Source organism: Mustela nivalis (assembly GCF_964662115.1).
Source record: "Mustela nivalis genome assembly, chromosome: 13".
Lineage (NCBI taxonomy): Eukaryota > Metazoa > Chordata > Mammalia > Carnivora > Mustelidae > Mustela > Mustela nivalis.
The window spans coordinates 62,730,511-62,751,326 of NC_139032.1; the positions used below are offsets into that span (position 1 = coordinate 62,730,511).

The 20,816-nt window shown below is 39.9% G+C and overlaps 2 long non-coding RNA genes across 4 annotated transcripts in view; both read right to left on the minus strand.

Moving 5' to 3' along the window:
- Positions 1 to 20,816, minus strand: part of LOC309847044 — a 357,532-nt gene that overhangs the window by 142,290 nt on the left and 194,426 nt on the right. The gene's annotated exons all lie outside the window — the stretch shown is intronic.
- LOC309847045 lies at positions 322 to 2,235 on the minus strand. The gene is made up of 3 exons (XR_014302279.1): positions 2,162 to 2,235; positions 1,383 to 1,503; positions 322 to 610 (listed from the first exon to the last, which is right to left on the minus strand). It is a non-coding gene; the product is annotated as an uncharacterized lncRNA (long non-coding RNA).

Consider the following 20,816-nt stretch of genomic DNA (forward strand, 5'->3'; position numbering starts at 1 on the left):
TTCTTAATTTATCAACACCTATGACTTCCCCCAATCCTCTTGTTCATTTTCTGCCAAACATATAGGACTTCTTGGCATCTCTGAGACTTTGTCCAGCTGCCTTTTTTTTTTTTTTTCTTTCTGGAATGTTCTGCTTTACCTAGGGATCTCTTAATCTCAAGGCCAAGTTCACCATACCAGCTTTGCAAACCTTGATCTCCCTAATTGTCTCTCCTCTATGTTCCTGCAGTGTTTTCCTTATTTGTGCATTAGAACCTGATTCACTCTAATCTATTATAAACTCTCACATTATTATCTCATTGCTTACGAAGTACTCCTAGGTCCACTTTACTTGCAATAACACTGTGAGTTAGTCTCCTTTGGCCCACTTAACAGATGAAGAGTTTGAGCTTCCAAAGGAAGAGCAGGACTTGAATACAGTTCTTCAGATTCACATGTCCCAGAAAGGACAGGGCTGACAGTGAAGAGAGGGTAGGAAGATGCTGAGGGGTTGAATCTGCAGTCTCGAACCATACAGGCAGCTTTTGTAAGATGAGAAGGGACATTTTCACCAGAATTAAGATGGGCCATGAAGATCCACTCCAGTATGTTTAAGACATGTTAGTTATACCTGTCAGAGTAGAAGGTGAAACAGGCTAAAAGAATGACCCCAAAGTTGGAAAGGGGAAAAAAAAAAAAAAAAAAGGTTAAATGAGTTCAACAAAATGGGCCTTACATTTTACCAGGAAACTTCAAAAGAGCAGACTAGTCTCCAAAGTAGGAAACTTGTCTTGTTTTTCTTTTATTCCAAGTCCCTAGAATAAGGCCCAGCACTAAAATGGGACTCAATACATGTTGAATTAATGAATGAATGAAAGGATGTGCTATTGAGAAGGACGATTAGCTTTAGCTTTCCTGAAACTGTTTCCCCTCAGTCACATGGCCCTTTCAGTTCAGGGAAATGAACATCAGTTTCTCGTGTGTTTAATAATTCAGATCCCGGAGCTTCTCTATTGCTCAAAACCAAACAAAATATATTCACTTGTTTGAATCAGTCAACAAGTACTTGGGCAATAAAGTGGACTTTTATACTATCTTTAACATTTAAGACACTCACAATGCCTGATTAGAATACATTGAAAAAAATTCTCATGCCCAAAAGTCACAGATCCAATGAGAAGAAAATCTACAAAGCAAGAAACCTTGACCTTCCACAGAGATGCAGCTCTGATGAAACTAACAATAATATGGAACAAAAAGACACCCCTGAAAAGCTCAAGAGCTTGTGAAAACTTCCCATTGAACAGCAAAGGCAACTACTTTATAAATTGATTATAGAGAACATGTTTTTGGGAAACTGGTCATTGGACAAATCAGCCTTTAGAGAATCCATTTTTGCAAACCTTGAGCTCTTGCTGGATGGTGGCACTAAGCACTCTGGTGTTTCACAGTCTGGCCAATTGAGGCAATCCATAGTTCCTGACTGATCATGGTTCTGGGATACACTCCAGGCAAAGATCAGGTCTAGGTCAAATAAATTGATTAAAAAGCAATGTTTGCAATAAGAAAGGCTTTAAAGAATGTGCCAAAGGCCAAAGGGTGACTATGCTGGAATGGACTGAGGATCTTGTCCCAGCTGTTTCTCTCTGTGTCTCAGTGTATGTTAACTCTGATCCCTCAAGGAACTAGGGCTGGATCACTCACAAGTGCATTTCCTCTGCTGGGTTCTGCATCCCCAGACCCAAATCTCTTCCATTCGTTCTCTTATTTCATAAACATTTATCAAGTGCATATATCCCATTCTAGGGGCTGGGAATACTGTAGTAAACAAGACAGGTAAGGGCTGGTTTCTTACCAAGCTAATGTTCTAGAAAAAAGAAATGGTAGTAAGAAAATATTAGGGATTGGCAAAGTTGAAACCCCCAAAAGTCTGTGCTATTGTTGTCAACAAAGTGTTTAATCTTCATTCCATCTCCCAGCAACATCAGACAAACACTTGCCATGAAACTAAACCAAATAGCAGACCTACTCAAATGCTTAGCAGTCCCTGGAAGAATTTGATTATGAGGGGTGGACAGGGGAGAATTTCTCCATTTGGTCCAATTTCTAAATGGAAACTCACAGTGTTTGATGAATAATGAATGTGAATAATTAATGCATTTGAGAAAGGAAAATTTCTTACCTGTCAGTTACTTATCTTGGAGATTACACATCCATCACTCCTCCCCCGAGGGGCTAGACTCATCTCCATAGAAACTGGGGGCAACCCAGAATGTTAATTATGCCTCAATGCCAGATTTCTCTGCTCAGAATGTGACTCACCGGAAGACCTTCTAGGGCTAACTTGTTCTGAAAAGTAGATAATTTAATTTATCTGAAGTATTTTTTTAAAGCTCCAAATAATGAAGTATTTTAATAAGCCTAAGAAAGAAACAAGAGACTGACCCTGTGTGCACAAACACTTGGGAAAACTGTGTAGAAACACATGCATGCTCTGGGCAAGAGGCTGGATGGAAGAAATGGATCCTTGGTCCATTAATAATACAAGTACCAACACCTAGCACAATGATGAACACATAATAGATGCTTGTTGAATATTATTGTTATGGTTGAATGTTATGTTGAATGTTGTTTAATGAACTACTGATTCTGTGTTGTGATAATACAACCATTCTCGTTTTCATGGTGACACTGTACACAATGTCCTTTTCATACACATTAGCTCATTTATTCTTTATAACAACAAAAAATAGGTCTACCATACATTATCCATATATTTTTAAAAACTCTAAACCAGAAGTCTGGGGGAAATGAATGTGATGAAAAGCCTGATTTGAGTTGAAATGAGCTTCGTCATAGTCTTTATCCTTCTTATATAAATATTTATACATTTTGCAGCAGAGATATTAATACATTTGCTTTTGGAGGAGGTCCTAGATCCTGTTGGGCTTTTTTTTTTTAATTTATATATCATATGTAACATGTTACCTTTCTAAAATCTAAAAAATTCAGAATTCCAGAAGCACCTGGACGGCTCAGTTGGGTAAGTGTCCAAATCTTGATTTTGGCTCTGGTCATGATCTCAGGGTTGTAAGATCAAGCCCCACATCAGGCTCCACACCCAGCAGGGAATCCGCTTGAGATTCTTTCCCTCTGCCCCTCTCTCCCTCTCCATGCCCCCTAAAATAAATCAATAAAACTCTAAAAAACATAAAAAATGAAAAGTAAAAAAATTTAGAATTCCAAAAACACAGCTTGCCTCAAGAATTTTGGTTGGGAAGAGGACTCACATTGTCATCCCACTTTTATAACTAGGGTTCTTTAACCCAGGAAAGCTAAGCAATGTACCCACAATCACAGAGCTAGTAAATAGATACTTAAACCAAAATCCTCTGATGCCCAATCTTTGGTGTTTTATTTTCCCCACACTAAACCTCAAACAATTAATCTGAGATTGAGTATTAAGATCATTGTCTACCCCCACTGACATAAAGAGGGAAATTAATAGAGGCAGCACAGACTTGGTCAGTACAGCAGAAACCGAAAAAGAACAAATGGCATAGGGCCTGGAGCTAGGTGAGGACTGTCTCGTGTTGAGGTCTCGGTTCCCTGAAGGAAATGACTTCTGAGACTTAATCTCATTCTCCAGTGCCTAAAGTGCACACGAAACAGGAGCTGACCAGAGGTTGTCTGGGAGACTTCTTTGAATAAGTCAGATGTGACCCACATGATATTATCACACCACATCCATTTTTTTTTTTATTCACAGAACTTTTATTTGAAAGTAAGTGATACTCAGATCTCTCTCTTGGGAAGAGAGAATAAGAAGACCAAATTACAAGGTTGGCACTTTGATCAGTCAGGATAGTCTAGGTTATGCTGTGGTAACAAAAAACACACAAAGCTCTGTGGCTTAAAAAACAAAGGTTTGTTTCTTGTTATGTTATATGCTTATCACAAGAAGTCAGGAGACACTCTATTTATTGTAATCATTCTGAGACCCAGGCTGACAATGAAGCCACTCTCTCTAACATTGCTAGTTGCTTGACAGAGGAAAAGAAAAGGCAACAGAGCATGCTCTGGTTTTTTAAAGCTTCCACCTGATACTGATATGTTGTCACTTATGCTCACATAGTTCATCAGTCAAAGTCAGTCATCTAGTCACACCCAACATCAAATCATAGAAAGTACAAAACTCATGACTTCCAATACATTTTTCTACTCAGCAAATGTTTTCTTGAGTGCCTGGGAGTGCTAAGCACTATTCTGTATACTGGGGATTTAAAAAAAAAAAATTGTGTTGAGTACTATGAAGAAAAATAAAGTGGTGAAAAGCAAGTTCAGGGAAGGATTCTCTGAATTAAAGACCTGGAGGAACTGAGGGAGGGAGCCAAGTAAAGGAAATTCTGCCTTTGAGGCCAAAGCAAGAACTCAAATCGCAGGAAGATTCAGAATGATTCCTAATGTAGAGACAGAAGGCTGAGACATCAACAGTGTGTATTGTGGGGCTGAAAGAGTTGGACTCATTCTCTACAAACCCAATAATATGCTGTCCCACTTCCTTCTTTTTCTGACTGAAACCACACAGGCAGCAGAACACTTCCTTTTTCCCAGTGGTTAAACAACATGTAAAAGTGTTTTACTTCAGGAAGGGATAGCAATCAGCAAGTGTTCTATAAACAAATAAAATTATTTTTTTATTCAATGAATTGGAAATCTATACATCATGAAGGGTGATGGGTGTTTTAGATACTTCATTTTATTGGATAGAGTTGTTGTGGAAAGGATAAGATATATAGGATCATTATTACCATTTCACAAATGAAAAAGCTATAATGTGAGCTAACTGACTTTCTGGAAAGGTATGCAGATTTTTTGTGGCAGAGAGTCTGACTCCCAAGCCTGTGCCCTAAGTTATCATAAAACATAGTGAACTTCAGACATTTTTGGAAGGCAAACTTGTGGAAATCCACATCTACAGGAATTCTTTTTTTTTTAAGATTTTATTTATGTATTTGACAGAGAGGGTGAGAGAGCACAAGCAGGGGGAGGGGCAGAGAGAAAGGGAGAAGCAGGCTCCTTGCTGAGCAAAGAGCCTGATGTGCGGATGGATCCCAGACCCTGGGACCATGACCTGAGCCAAAGACAGATGCTTAACCACCTGAGCCATCCAGGCAACCCCATCTATAAGAATTCTTATCTGACTATTTAAAGATGGAATTGCCCTTGTTACAGGGAAAAAGAATGTTACTTTAGGCATCTTTGCAACAGTGATCAGGTCCTTCTACAGATAAGACTGAACCCATGGCTACTTCATCACACACTCATCCAAAGGTCACCTTCTCCATGAAGTTTCCCCTGACCACACTATTTAAAACTGCAGTGCTGCCTCCTCAGGACTTCCTACCTCCTTCTCTGGCTTTGTTTCTCCCCATAGCACTTAGGACCCTCTTATAAACTATATAATTTATTTGTTCACTGTATGTTGCCCACTACTTAAAAGTAAGCCCCATGGGTGAAGAAAATTCTTGTCTGTTTTTTTTAATCAGTTTTAAATCCCCTAGAGTATAGAAAAGTACCTTATACTCAATCAGTAACTATGTTTGAATGGTCAGAATGGATGGATGGACGGATGGATGGATGAATGAAAGGATTCAGAGAATGATCTCTTACTTGAGGAATTTTTTAATCTGGGGTACATTAATGGGTTTGGGCATAAAGTTACATGCAATTGTGTCAGGAGGAGAGTCGTTGTGTACAGCCAGTGTGTACAGCCAGTCTCAAAAAGCCAATAATTCAAAGGTTTTAAAAACCACTTTGTGTGGCATTTCCATAGAGTGGAATTTTATTCAGCCATAAAAAGAAATGATGTCCTAATACTTGCTACATGGATGAAGCTTATACTAAGTGAATGAAACCAGACACAAAAAGTCACATATTGTGTGATTCCATTTATATGAAATGTCCAGAGAAGACAAATCTATACAGAAGAACCTAGCTTTTAAGTGGTTGCCAGGCGCTCAGGGGAGAAGGGAGGGCAGAACAGGAAGCAATTGCTTCATGGATATGGGATTTTCTTTCAGGGTGATGACAATGTTCTGGAACTAGACAGTGGCCATGATCACACAATACTGTGAGTATACTAAATACCACTGAATTGTATACTTTAAAATGGTACATTTTGTATTAGTTGTGTTTTACCACAATTAAAAAAAAAACACTCTGTGAATAAGGAATACAGATGACAATGATGAGGCAAATCATCTCATACATTTAACAGGACGGATGATGGAATCTAAGTCTGAAAAACTGTCAGTTGCAAACATTCTAATAATATATGGAATTGGAATATATATAATACTAGGAAGAACAACTTATATTCTTATCAGGTTTTGTAGTTTTGAACAAATTTCCAAGCATATTAGTTAACTCCTAGAAAAGAAAGTTGTGAGGTGAGTGAGGTAGCTACACTATGATTATCTCCATTTTATAAATGAGAATTATGTGATTCAGAGAGGTTAAGCAATTTACCCAAAGTCACATAGCTACTGAATGGTAAAATAAAGATCTAACTCTGTTTATGTTTTTGGCAACTTGGTTCCTCCAGCTCTTTTCAACTTTTTGATATCTTTCCAGAAATCACAAGTCTTCTTGTGGTTAAGTCTCCCCAGGTGAGGTCAAAGGCCAAGTTTCTGCTCTAACACTTGGGATGACATCCTCCTAGTGTGGTCACACTGAGTACTTCACTGTGACCAGAAGCTCTGGCTAGGTAGAAATTATATATATCCATGATAAATGATAGCACTAGGAAAAATAGATTCATTGTTACTTATGTAAATTTGAGAGTGAGAATATTCTAAAATGTGAAGTCTATGGTAAGAAAAAGGTAATCAAAGCTAATGAATGAAAGCCAACTTCTCCCTTTTGCCATGACAAAAGTTAGGTACAAAAAGGTTTGTCTAAGATGACACAGGGTTAGTTTCAGAGGTAAGATTGGAATGCAAGACTTTTGAATGCTCTGTAAATGCAGTTTCTAGGAAACTAGCCTTCCAACAGCATTCTTTTCCAAGAAGAGATTATTTGAAGTGTGTGTAGTTAGTAGTTCACGAATATGCTGGCGTTTATCATAAACATGGAAAGGAATAATTATGATTCAGTGATGGTAAATAACCCAAATGCTTAAATTTAGCCTCAAATAAACCTGTTTTCTACCTTTTGTCATCTCCATTGGGCTAAAGCACAAGGACATACTGACTTTTCTGTTTTACTCAGGAATGGTCAATTATCCAGAATTTACCAGTTATGTTTTGTAAACACAGTTGGTGGTGGAGTAAATAATACAGGCTCACGGTGTCACTTCCAACCATAGAGACACAGATGGTCAGAGCTGAGACCTTAGAGACCTTCCAGTCTGGGGTTCCCCAACCACAATCAGCTGACCTGCAGGGAGTTACTGCCTTGAGCCCGTGTCCAACTCCACCTTCCTTCTCAGAAACAGAGCTTGTGTTTGGCTCTCCCCCCACTTCTCATCTTCTGTTCCCTCACCCTAAGGTAGGTTGAGGGTTTGTAATAAATATTCTTAAAATAGAGCATCTGCCATCTTAGAGAAGATGTGGAGAACACTTGAAAAAGGAGGAAGCACTTGATAGAACAAAATAAACTTAGCAAAGCGCCTCAGTGTACACTTTGAGCTGGAAGGAAGACATTAAAATCATGTAAACTACACCTTCACTCCTTCCATGAAGAAAATCAGGCCCAAAGAATGTCCAAGGCTACAAAATCAGGAAGTGGTAGAGTTGACGCTAGAACTCAGATCCTCCAAATTCCAATCCGTGCCTTTTCATGATACATTTTCTCATTTTCCATTGTTCTCTTCTACATAAAATAACCATGATTCACAACCCACCAGTGCCATATCAGGCAATGACTATCTTACATATCGTCTGCACGTTTCTCAGAGTATATTTTAACACTCACGACATATGACTAAGGTCATGGATTTTTGTCTCATGTACCCATATCTCCTTGAAATTACTACAGGCTCTGTCTCACAGGAAGTATGCATGAGTTTTTTGATGGAATGAATGCTACGATGGGACAGGTAGAGTTTCAACATGGCTACTAAGGTCTCTCATGATATGCCATCCTTTCCTCAGGATGAAAGTGTTCTCTTCATGTCCCCTCTACTCTGCTCCTATTTCCCCCTTTTCCCAAACCATTTTTCAAACCCCAGTCAAAAGTTACCTCCTGTTATCTTCCAAGACTGGAATCAAACAACCTAGAATCTGCATACCTCCCTAACTAATACACACTAAACATATGATATGGATGAGTTACTTAAACTCTCTGAGATTCAACTTAACCACCCATTAAAGGATTCATAATACTGACCTCATTTGATTTTTCCGTGGAAGAAATAATATGCATAAAATTTCTAGCACAGCATTTGCTGCATGGTAGCTACTTAACAAATGTTAATTCCCTTTGGGCAATTCCTTCCTTAAAAGTGTCGCATGGCTCTCTGTTTACTCTTCACTAGTTTATTGAGCATTATTTTACAGATTATTGATAACTTTAGAATACTTCTGTCTCCCCACTAGATCATAAACTACCTTGAGGGCATGACTATATCAAGAAATCCTTGCATTTAACACACTGTGACTTCCCACAGCATCTAGAAGGACACCTAGCACAATCGTGGCATACAAACTTATAATTGACTTGAGTGAGTGTGCCTGGTGGTGATGGGGAGTGTATAATGTATTGGGCCTTTTCAATCATTTATCTGACAAGAGCCCTTATGCTGGTGTCTTCCATATTTCTTCACATTATGTTTCTTTTCCCCCTAAGAAAAGGTAGCCAGGTATTCGGCAAGGACACCCTTCCAACTAAAGTGAGCATCTGAAGTGGTGATACACCTTCCATCAGTGACCAAGTTACATTTCTGTGTTCCATTCTGTCCTCATGCCCCCACGAAGAGGAAGTGGTATTTCAGGGATGGCAGATGACAATGTGACATCACCCATCTCCGTCAGTGTTCATTTCGTTTCTTCAATTTCAGCAAAGAAATGATAGAAAAGGTTGTTCCTTTGTCACATGCATGACCTATTTTTATTATTTACTGATGAAAACAGGGAAGGTTCCCTTCTCCCTACCCCTCACTATTGAGCTTCCCATTCCTGTCCTTACCTCTTGTTCCAACTATCTGGAGGAAGTAAAGGCAAGTAACTGAACTTAACTGGTAAATTCCTAGATCACCTCTATCTATATTATAATCTAAAAAAAAAACAAAAGAAGCAAAAAATTTTTTTCAAAGAATTAAAGTATAGATACCTCTGCATTCCTATGATTACAACTAAAACTAACAAATGTCTATAAATTATCAAAAACAAAGAACTATTGAGTTCTTGTTATGGTCAAGTTACTGCTCTATGTTTGATCACTTCATCATCTCCTCAACTAGCCCCGTATGGAGTGTAGTATTAACAAAGAGGGTCAGTAACCTGTCCAAGATCTTATATAAAGCTAGCAAGAGTGAGGGGGATTTGGATCTCCATTTGTCTGAATCAAGAGGATGCATTCATACTCTATCCATACTGCCTTACCCATCCATGCAAGGGATTGAGTCATGAGTTAAGTAATATGCAAATTAATGACACACGGCCAAGTCCCTTAAGAAAAAGCTAACAAGGGAGAATATACATATATATAGAGAGATATAGATAGATACACACACACATACACACACACACATATATATACACACACATATATATATTCTAGAAAGAGAATATATATATACACATATATATCTGTGTATGTGTGTGTATATATATATATGTGTGTGTGTATATACATATATATATAATTTATAATTCTAATATAGATTTATGGGTGCTATATTAACACTACTAAAAAAGGGCTATGGAAACTCCCAAGAGGCAGAACTGAATTCTAGGTTGCGGTCTGGATAATGGAGATAGCTGAATATCTGATCTGTATCAGAGGCTGATCTAGGTACTTTCACACGGGTGATCCTATATCATTTTATTTCATTACAAAGTACTCCTGTGTGATGTGGGTAGTACTACCCTCGTGTTACAAAAGTGAAAACCATGTCTCGTACGATAATAGCAAACTGCTATCTAGCCTTTAGGACATGCCGGGTGCTGTTCTAAGAACTACATGTGTATTAATTCATTTAATCCTCACAACATTTCAACCATACAGTGCAAAACCTATTTTAGAAATGAGGAACCTGAGTTCCAGACTGTTTAAGTCATTTGCCCCACGTCTTACCACCAGTAAGAGGTAAAGCCAGGTGGAGGGGCTGCTGAGTCCTTGTTTTAACCATCATGTTATTGCTCTTTTGGGGGAGATTAAGATGCCCAAAGTTACCACCCAGAAAGGGCTATAGACAGGATTTGGCCACGTCTACCTTTCTGTAATAAAGAGTGATCTTTAAAAACTTTTTCATTTAAAATATTTTATACCTTAAAAGACAATGGAAACAGAGGTTGAAGTAAAATGCTCTGAATACCATAGGAAAAAATAAGAACTCTATTCTACGGCAAGGGAAACCCTCAAAAGATTTTGATCAGAAAATACAAAAGTTAATATGATTCAATATGCATTGAGGAGGAAACAAAGTTCTCTGGAATGTAACCATGAATCAAAAGTGGTTGAGGCAGAAAGTAACGAGTCCCATTAGGAGGATTCTGCGTAAGCCAAAGTGATGAAGGTCTGAGAGAGGACAGGTCATGATTAACAGAGAGTGTGGGAGGGAACACTTAAGAGAATTTTCAGAGATGGCTTTGGCAAAACTTACCCAATGTGGAGGGAGAGGGACAACTCAAAGAGGAGCCCAAAGTTTGCAGCGTGAATGGCTGAGAGAAGGGTGGTAGTCTTGAATGGTCTGGATAACATGGAGGCATAAGAAAGGTTTGGACATGTTGAGTTTCTGCTGCTTGTAAATCCTGGGAAGCTAACCAAGAGAGAGTCATTTCAGAAAAGAAGAATTATTTAGTCTCTTGGTCACTAGCAGAAACCCTTCAAGACTGAAAAATCCAATCTGCTCTTTGAAAGTCATTCCAGCCAGTAAAGCAGCAATTGCAACCTTTTTTCTGCAGCAATGCTTATGAGGGATGCCATTCACAAACCCAGCATCCCCTTAGCCACACCCGCAATGTTGTAGAACCATCAAGGTAAGTGAGATGGATGGTATATTAAACACAATTCTCAGAGCACAAGCTCTCATTCCAAAACACAAAGTTTTTTTTTTTTCTTACTCATTTCTAATAACAAAGAAAATGTTTAGGATGTATTTGGTTAAGTGGGAAAAAAGCTGAGAACAAAAAATACATATAGTGTATTCAAAAATATATATGTAGATTATACACAGAAAAAATGCTAGAAGGAAATGTATCAAAATGCAAATAGAGGTCCTTCATTAAGCAAATATTTATGGAGCACGTGCAACATGCCAGGCATTGTGGTAATCATCAGGTATGGTGAGAAGAATAGACCTAATTGATGCCTTCATATAGCTTACAGTTTGAAGACTAAGTTAAGCTAAGGACATAAAGACAATTGTGAAACAGTCTGAGTACAGAATCCTTCTAGCCTTTTAGAATTGACTTATTTCTTGTTCTCAACCATTATGTTAATGTTCTGTAGGGATAAAGTAAGGCACAGCCAAAGACTTGGACCATGTTGAACATGGACACCAATTCTTCTGATGGCTTATATGTTTAGGGGCACAAGTATTTCTAAAACAGTCAAAGTTCTCATAGAAAGGACTCTCTTCTGCCTTCATAGTTCGTTGATTTACATAATATGTAATTAAATTCTATAATTACAATAACAAGTAGGAATGGAATTTCCATATACATGAGTAAACACAAGTGATTCTTGTTGAGCATGGACCCACATGAAGGGGGCACAAGTGCCTGAGCACGCTAAAGAAGAGGCCACTCGCTACCAGCATTCAGCATGCTGTGCACATTAGTTGGTATAACTTACAGAAGTAATCAAGAGAACGCCTCAATCCAATAAGTCAACTAAATGAAAATTGGTTAAGAGAAGCTACATTGTGTCCTATTTCTGGTCACACAGCTTAAGATTGCCATAACATTAGGCAGCCAATTAAATCATAATGACCTCCCTATTAGTTAAAATCTTTTTCTCGTGATTATTGTTTCTGCCACTAAATCAGAATTCTGTGCTTGTTACAGTTATGTCCTCCCAAAACTCATATGCTGAAGTACTCACCCCTCAGCACCACAGAATGTGAGTTTATTTGGAGATGGGGCTTTAAAGAAGTCATTAAGGTAAAATGAGGTCTTATGAACAGGTCCTTATCCAACATGACTGGTGCTATTACAAGAAGAGATTAAGAAAAACACAGACAACATAGGGGCACCTGGATGTCTCATCTGGTTAAGCCACGATCCCAGATCAGCTCAGATCACGATCCCAGAGTCCTGGGTTCGAGCCCCGCATCGGGTTCCCAGTTCCGTGAGGAGTCTGCTTCTCCCCTCTCATGAGAAAATAAATTTCAGTTGTTTAAGTCATTATGTCTGTTGTATTTTGTTATAGCAGCTGTAGCAAACTGATACAGTGCTTATCTCAATGGCTGGCACATAGCCAGACTCAAATATTGATATAAATGAGTGAATGGGGACTGTATATGTCCTCCATCTTGCATGTCTATTATTGATTTTTGATGACCTTTAGAAAAGAATTTTAATAAACATTGGTATGCTCTAGTTATCTGCCAACGCTGAGATTTTAAGATAAGAAAATAGGTCTTCTCTTTGGTTCATTTCTACCACTTGATCCTAGGACTCTGGAAAGAAGTCCCCATAAATTCCAATTTAAGAACATGTCAAATGATCAGAGCAGAAATCCCAGCACTATTAGAAGAGAGCCAGTCCTCAACAGATTCAGAGTAGCCTTGAGCTCCTTCCTGCTGGGTAACGATGTCTCATGGGGCTTCACTGAGGCCCCTGGTGCACATGGACAAGGCTAGATGAGAAATGACCAGAAAAACTGGCAGGCGGCCAGAAAATCTCCAAAGCCTTTGATACATGGTATATGAGGTCATGGGAACCAAGGTTGAACTTTCTCCCCCTCTCCTCCTTAAGGAGAAGAATTAAGGTAATTGAAGAAGCCAACACACCATTTGGATGTGCCCTTAGCACTGTGACCTCAAAACTGGATGGGTATATTACCTGGATCCTAAGCATTAGCATAGTGTCAGCATCTACCTGATTTCCAAGGGTATGTGACCCAACCTTCTCAATTTGCAAGGAAGGAAACTGAGTCCTCAAAAGGGGAAAGATCTACCCCGCTCTTGCCATCACCATTTCTTAAGCCTTTGCCTTAGAAGCCAAAGTTAAATATTTCAATCTTAATATTGTTACTTTTGAAAGAGAGCTTCCTCCCAGAAATCTTAGCGAATAGTCCCTAGACTTTGCTCAAGCACTTCTAGGACTGGGGAACACAATGTCCCAGAAGGTAGTAAGACCACCTTCTAATAGATTCCATTGTTAATTCATTTATTGAGCCCAAATCTGCTTTCCTGCATCTTCTACCCATTGGTTCTCATTCCTTAAGAATGAAGGAATCTTGTGGCTCAGTGGGTTAAAGCCTCTGCCTTCGGCTCAGGTCATGATCCCAGGATCCTGGGATGGAGCCCTGCATCAGGCTCTCTGCTTAGCAGAGAGCCTGCTTCCTCCTCTCTCTCTGCCTGCCTCTCTGCCTAATTGCGATCTCTGTCTGTCAAATAAATAAAATCCTTAAAAAAAAAAAACCAAAACAATGAAGGAATCCATCTAACTCCTCCTTTGCATAGTGGCCCTCCGATGTCTGAAGACAAAGGAGACTTTTAACATTATCTCCTAGTCATGGTTTTGAGCTCTCTATTCATCCTTCTCGTTATTGCCAATTGCTTTAAATCCTCATAAAAAGCAGTTAGTGACACATCAACAGACAGAAATATAACATTCTAATTAGTGAGCGCCAGTCCCTTGACCTGGAATGAAATTATATATGAATACCCCTAAGTGAGTGGGAAAAGTGGAATGGGAGTGCTTACCAATAAAGAGAAGAATAGCCTGTCCCAGATTCTAGTTGTCTCATCTGAAACCCATTCCTTCCCTGATTAATTCCTAGGCCTATTTCAAGAAGCTCTGCCTAACATCTTCCCTGGCCTCCTCCTGTATATTAGTCATCTCTCCTCCTGCCATCTGCCATCCTCACCCCTGCCACTTTTATCCCCAAATCTCCAATGGGTCGTGGACTTCGATGTATGGAAGGATAATCCGAGAAGCTTCAAGCATCTGCCAGATTTTTTCCAAGGGAAGCAACCCTAACCAATTTTCTGACTTTCTCTTGTTATTCCCTTCCCGATACACTTACTGTAGAAATGAAACCAACACTGCTATCCTCATCACAGTGGGTTGGAATAAAGACTGGTACCCATGCTGAAGATCCTACATGAGCAGGACCCATGAAGACTAACTACCCAGGAGGTACTCCATACTGAGGGAGTCTTGGCAAGCTGACTCAACCAAACTCTTGTTGTTGAGAAGCAAAATGAGTCAAATAACAGCAAAGGGCCACCAGACCTGGACAGCTCTCTTTAACTGCTTAGGGCTGTATGGAACACATGTACTGAAGAAGTGGGAGCCTGGGTGACTGAGTGGTAGATGAAGGGACATTCCCATATTTCCTTACAATCAGTCTACACGTCTAATAGGAAAACTTCAGAGTGAAAGCTTTAAAGTCTGTTTGCTCCTGCTTCCCCATCACCCCTCAAAGTTGAAGGGCAAGATGTTTACATAATGACTTTTCTTCGTTCTCATTGCTTCCGAAGCCTTCCTCTATGTTTAGGACATCCTTTACAGGGTTTCGATTCACCTTGTCCAGTGAATGAAACTTACACAGATTGCAATTTTTCACCTTAAATGCTAGATACTGTGAGGATATAAAAGGAGATACAATTCTTGGGGATGCAGAAAAATCCAAATGATTAGAGATGTCTAAAAACAAAATGACTTTATTTGGGGTTTCTTCAATGAAGATAATCCCCCCCATCATGTCATAGAATCTGATTCTCCTTTGCCTCTTATATTCATTTTGGGATGTGACAAGGAGGGATGAGCTTAAAAAGTGGGAAAAAGGGGCACCTGGCTGGCTCAGTCAGTAGAGGATACAACTCTTGATCTTGGAGTTGTGAGTTTCAGCTCCACTTTGCGTGCAGAGATCACTTAAAAATAAAACCGTCTGTACCCCAATGTTTATAGCAGCAATGGCCACGGTCGCCAAACTGTGGAAAGAACCAAGATGCCCTTCAACGGACGAATGGATAAGGAAGATGTGGGCCATATACACTATGGAGTATTATGCCTCCATCAGAAAGGACGAATACCCAACTTTTGTAGCAACATGGATGGGACTGGCAGAGATTATGCTGAGTGAAATAAGTCAAGCAGAGAGAGTCAATTATCATATGGTTTCACTTATTTGTGGAGCATAACAAATAGCATGGAGGACATGGGGAGTTAGAGGAGAAGGGAGTTGGGGGAAATTGGAAGGGGAGGTGAATCATGAGAGACTATGGACTCTGAAAAACAATCTAAGGGGTTTGAAGTGGCGGGGGGGTGGGAGGTTGGGGTACCAGGTGGTGGGTATTATAGAGGGCACAGATTGCATGGAGCACTGGGTGTGGTGAAAAAATAATGAATACTGTTACGCTGAAAATAAATAAATTTAATTTAAAAAATAAAAAATAAAACCATTATTTTAAAAAAAAAAAGTGACAAGAAAAGAATAGGCCCCAGCTTATCTCAAACTCCAGAAACTTCTACCTCGCCAGAGATAAATACCTTGCTTTTAATTTCAACATAGAAGATTCATGTGAGACTTGGGGCACCTGGGTGGCTCTGTCTGTCTGGCTCTTGACTTCAGCTCAGGTCATGATCCTGGGGTCACAAGACGGAGCCCCACAATGGGCTCCATGCTCAGCAGGGAGTCTGCTTCTCTCGCTCTTTTTCCCTCTGCCCCTAACCCCACTCGTGTTCTGTCCCTTAAATAATAAATAAATAAATAAATCTTTAAAAAAGGCTCATGTGAAACATATTCAGATAAAATCAAGTTTAAACAAATTAAACAAATTTAAACAAATCAGGTTCAACAAATTAATTCAATATCTGCTCAAGGAGTTGAAGGTGTACCATGGAGACGAAGTGATAAATAGAGTACTCACGGTTTTTTGCCTTCACAGAGTTTACAATCAAATGATCCTTGCTGTTCCTTCAACTGATGTTGCAAATAGTAGTCTTTTACAAACTGCAATGGTGAGGGAATAAAACAGTCTTGTCCTAAACAACTTGCTATAAGCTGAATGTTGATGGCCCCCTAAAATTCATAGATTAAAACTCTAACCCCCCAATGTGAGGGTACTAGGAGGGGAGGACTTTGGGAGGTAATTAGATCCATGGGGGATTGGTGCCCTCATAAGAAGGGACAAGAGAAAATCTGCTTCTTCTCTGTGCTCTCCAACACGTGAGGTTACAAAAAAGACAGCCATCTGCAAACCAGGAAGAAGGACCTCAGGAGGAACTAAATTGGCCAACACCTTAATCTTGGAATTTCAGGCTCTAAAATTGTGAGAAATGAACATCTGCTATCCAAGCTACCTAGTCTATGGGTGTATTTGTCACAGCAGACTGAAAAAGACATATCTACATGTCCCTAGCCATAGGCACACTCCACTAGGGAGGGAGTGGAATCAAAAAGATTTCTAAAATCTGGGCTCTGCCCACAATGAACTAAAAAATCCAAGATTCCCATGTGAAACTGTTGGCCAACGGAACAGTTAAAAATAAAGTGCTCGATGGAGAGGTACAGATGCTTAATAACTAGGAAATGTACAATAAAATGTTAAATATATGGTCTTGGCAACAAATTTGGAAGCAGTTTAAAGAAAGATCAAGATGGAGTAGAGATATCAGAAAAGATTTTATCAAGAAAGTGGTGCCAGAGTGAAGTTTTAAAGGATGGGCAGGAGGGGGTGGGCATTCTGGGCAAGAATAAAGGCATCGTGGCAAAAAAAAAGAGAGAGAACACACCAAAAAACCAAAAAAAAACCAAAAACCTGACAGTCACTGGGTAGGGATAACAGAGGAAAACCAATTAAATAACCACAAATTGTGAATGTTATAAAACAAAACCAAACAATTCAGATCACACCTAACAAACAAAATTATAATAGAAATACCATGTCTGCTCCCCAAACACATGCACATTCTAACACATTCTTGGAAAGAGTGCTGTAACATTGATTTATATCTGACAGTCCAAGTTAAAAAAAATGAAAGAGCTGCCAAATCTGCCTATATAAATCCCAGTGATTTCACATGTTTTTATCCTATGAACTGAAGGCAGAAAAAAAGATTTAAGCCTTTGAGACAGCAGACAATAAAATGGTACCCTAGCAAAGCTTCTCTGAGGAGTCACTAGAATCATATTCATCATGTCCGAGACTGACATTAATTCTAATGTGCAGACACTCCTCGGCATTCAGATGCACAATATTAAATAACTCTAACAGGTGAATTTATCGAGTTCTGCAGTGGTATGTTGAGCCATACAGAGGGACCATATAACAGCAGTTTTATGCAGAATCAAACATTCTTAGGAGCCATGGTAAGCTTCTTCTGTCGACAGCCAGATGATTGACAAGACCCTCCTCCAAAATCTTCCTGGATAAAATTGTTTCTCTTTGGCCTTGTGGTGTCAAACCCTTGGGCTGCACATGCCTCGAGCAACTGATCAGAACCAGCACGGCTACCTAAATGAGAAGTCTGGGCCATCCTTGCAGGTAATCCTGACTGGTTCATGAAAAGGAGGACTGATCCTCTGTCTTGGTGAGATTACACATCCAAATCCCTAGCTATTGGAAGAAAACATCATTGCCACCACTTCCTTGCCCCTACAGAGAATTGTCTGCCTTCCTGACCTCACGAGAGAGCCCCAGTTATTAGCTAACAAGCTACTGCTCTGCTCAAAAGCCCAAAGACAGAGGTAAGGATCTGGGGCAAAGGCAGAAATCTGCATCTCTAACAGGCATCCCCGGGTATTCCTTTTCCTAATTTGCTTGATCACCAGAAGCATCTGGGGCAGTTTCAAAGTGTGGGTTCACAAAGCACAGCCCAGACCTCCTGAATGGAATCGCCAACGGTTTGTCAGTGATGATGGAAGTGATGGATCACCGTGCTGTTCAGAATTGTATGTAAAACAATGAAAGTGAGAGATTCCAGTAGGTGTAGGTGTCACTTCTCTGACTCTTTGCTTCCTTTTACAAGAAAAGGAGAGCTAGGTAACCCATTATGTTTCTGTTCTTGCCTTGGTACCAGGAAACTGAAAGCTGATAGCAACTCTTCCCGGCTCAGATTTCTAGGTATAATTGTTTCCCTTTGTATTATTGGTCCTTTTTAGCATCCTTTCTAAAATGTAACTTTGAATTAAGTCACCTAGAAGTAGTCGGAGCATAAATAACAAATTATTGCAATTTAAATTCCAATTCAAGCTTTCCTTCAACTTTCAGAAACTCACATTCTCTATTCGGCTTGTAAATGTGGGTGAATCCGGCATTTTACAGCTACATACCAATGATGGGGCTCCCATCAACCGCCCCTTGGGACAAATGACAGAGGACAAAAGTCCCCAAAGGACTGTTCTACTTGGCAGAGTGGAGGAATCCAAGGTTTGGTCAGTCACCCCAGAAGCTCAGTTCCTCCCTCTCAACCCAATTATCTGCCAGGCAGAGCCAGCTGTGGAGTAAGGAAAACAAGGTGGGAACCAGGTCCGGAACTGAGGTTCAAATCCCAATTCTGTGTCATTCCACATGCCCTTACCTCTAGTTTCCTCCTCTGTGAAATGGACATGAATACCTTAACTCTGCCTATCTCTTGGGGTTACTGTGGAAACTCTTTGTTAAATGAAATATTTTACATGATGCAAATTAACAACTATTGGAAATAGCTTAGAAATGCTAAATAAAATATACTCAAATGTCATAACTGGACTTTCATCTAAGAGGGCTCTCTTTTTCTGAGGAAAAGGTCATAGATTTTAAATAAGAAATCTGGAGGGGACACCTGGCTGGCTCAGTCAGTTACACATCTGTCTTCAGCTCAGGTCATGGTCCTGGGATCGAGTCCCACATCAGGCGCCCTACTCAGCAGGGAGTCTGCTTCTCCCTCTCTCTGCTGCTCCCCCTACTTGTGCTCTCTCTCTCTGACAAATAAATAAATAAAATCTTGAAAGAAAGAAAGAAAGAGGAAGAAAGGAAGGAAGAAAGAAATCTAGAGGATCCTAATATGCTCCTCTAACAGATGAAAACTTCAGAGTCCAGTGGGCAGGGCGAGATCCTCACCTGGGAAGATGGTCTTTGAGGGTCAAGGTGCTTAGTTTAACCTTGACACAGCATTGAATTCAGATAATGCTTGGAGCACTGTATCCATCCTTTGACAACCCACTGTAGGAGGCCTTCCCCACCTATAGTGCATCCAAGGGAAACCAACCAGAGTATAAGGGGCCTAGGAACCACGTTCCATTAAAAACAGTTAAAGGAACTCAGCATATGCAGACTAGAACAGACTCAGGGGACATGGCCCTGTCTTCAAATGGATTTAGTGACATCAGATTGTCATGAAAAAGAGGGGTTTCTTTCACTATGGTCCCCCCTAAGTGGATGCGGGGAAAGTGGATTTCCCAAAGGAAAGTTGCCGGAGATAAGATGTTGACTCAAGAGAAAACAAATTTCAGGATGGAGTACGTTAACAAGTAAAATGAGGAGCTCCTAAAGCATCAGTTTTTAGATGTTTCCAAAGGGATTCTTGCTCTAAGTGAGAACTTGCAATCGATAATCTTTGATTATCGATGTTCCAAGTGTTCCTATCCCAGGAGATGCTCCAAGCCAATCCCTTTATCATTGGCAGACGTAAAGTTTCTCATTCCTGGACACAAACTAAAATCCTTTGGCTAAAGAACCCAAACTTGACTTTGGGAGGTAGAAGGTGGGACTTACAGCCGAGAAGGGCTTGACTTTGGGACTCTCAGCCCACCGCATGCTAAAACTGGTGCTTTCCAACATCTTCTATATTTACTACTTCACTTTGATTGTGAGACTTCTCAGTTCAAAGCCTGATGTAGCACCGTCCCCCTGCGCTGCCTACCTTGGCACCGAGCCAGGAATCCACGGCTGCCATTTGTGTTTTCATTTAGTAAATAAAGATCAGAAATGGCTGCTGTTTTAATAGATTGAAAACTTTGGTCTGCAAATAAATATCTTGGGGGAATTAGAGAAGATTTGGAGAACAACAGTCAATCTCAATATAATTAAAAATAAGCTCTCACCTGTTACTAATTTCCTTCTTGTTTCTTTGCTAACAGAAATCTTTGTTTGAACAAAGAGGTAAAAGGCACAGTTAGAAGCTGTTTACATAGTGCAAATGAGAGTGCTAATTGTAGGGAGCTTGCATGTTAATGAGAGAGAGGTTATTTATCAGTGTGAAATTCTGAGTGCAATAAATTGCAGGTGATATTTCAGGAAACATTCATTTTCTAATGATTTCTTTTCACCGCCAGCAGTGGCCCCGAATCAAAGTGCAGTATGTTGTAATGAAATAGGAATTGCTCTGGAAGCCAGGAGATCTGGTTGTGGCCCCGTAGCTAGCTCTATGCCCTGGCATAAGCTGCTCTCACTTTCTGACTCGAGCTCAGTATCCGTGGAAACTTGACTGTCTCTCATTTTCCTTCCAGTTCTA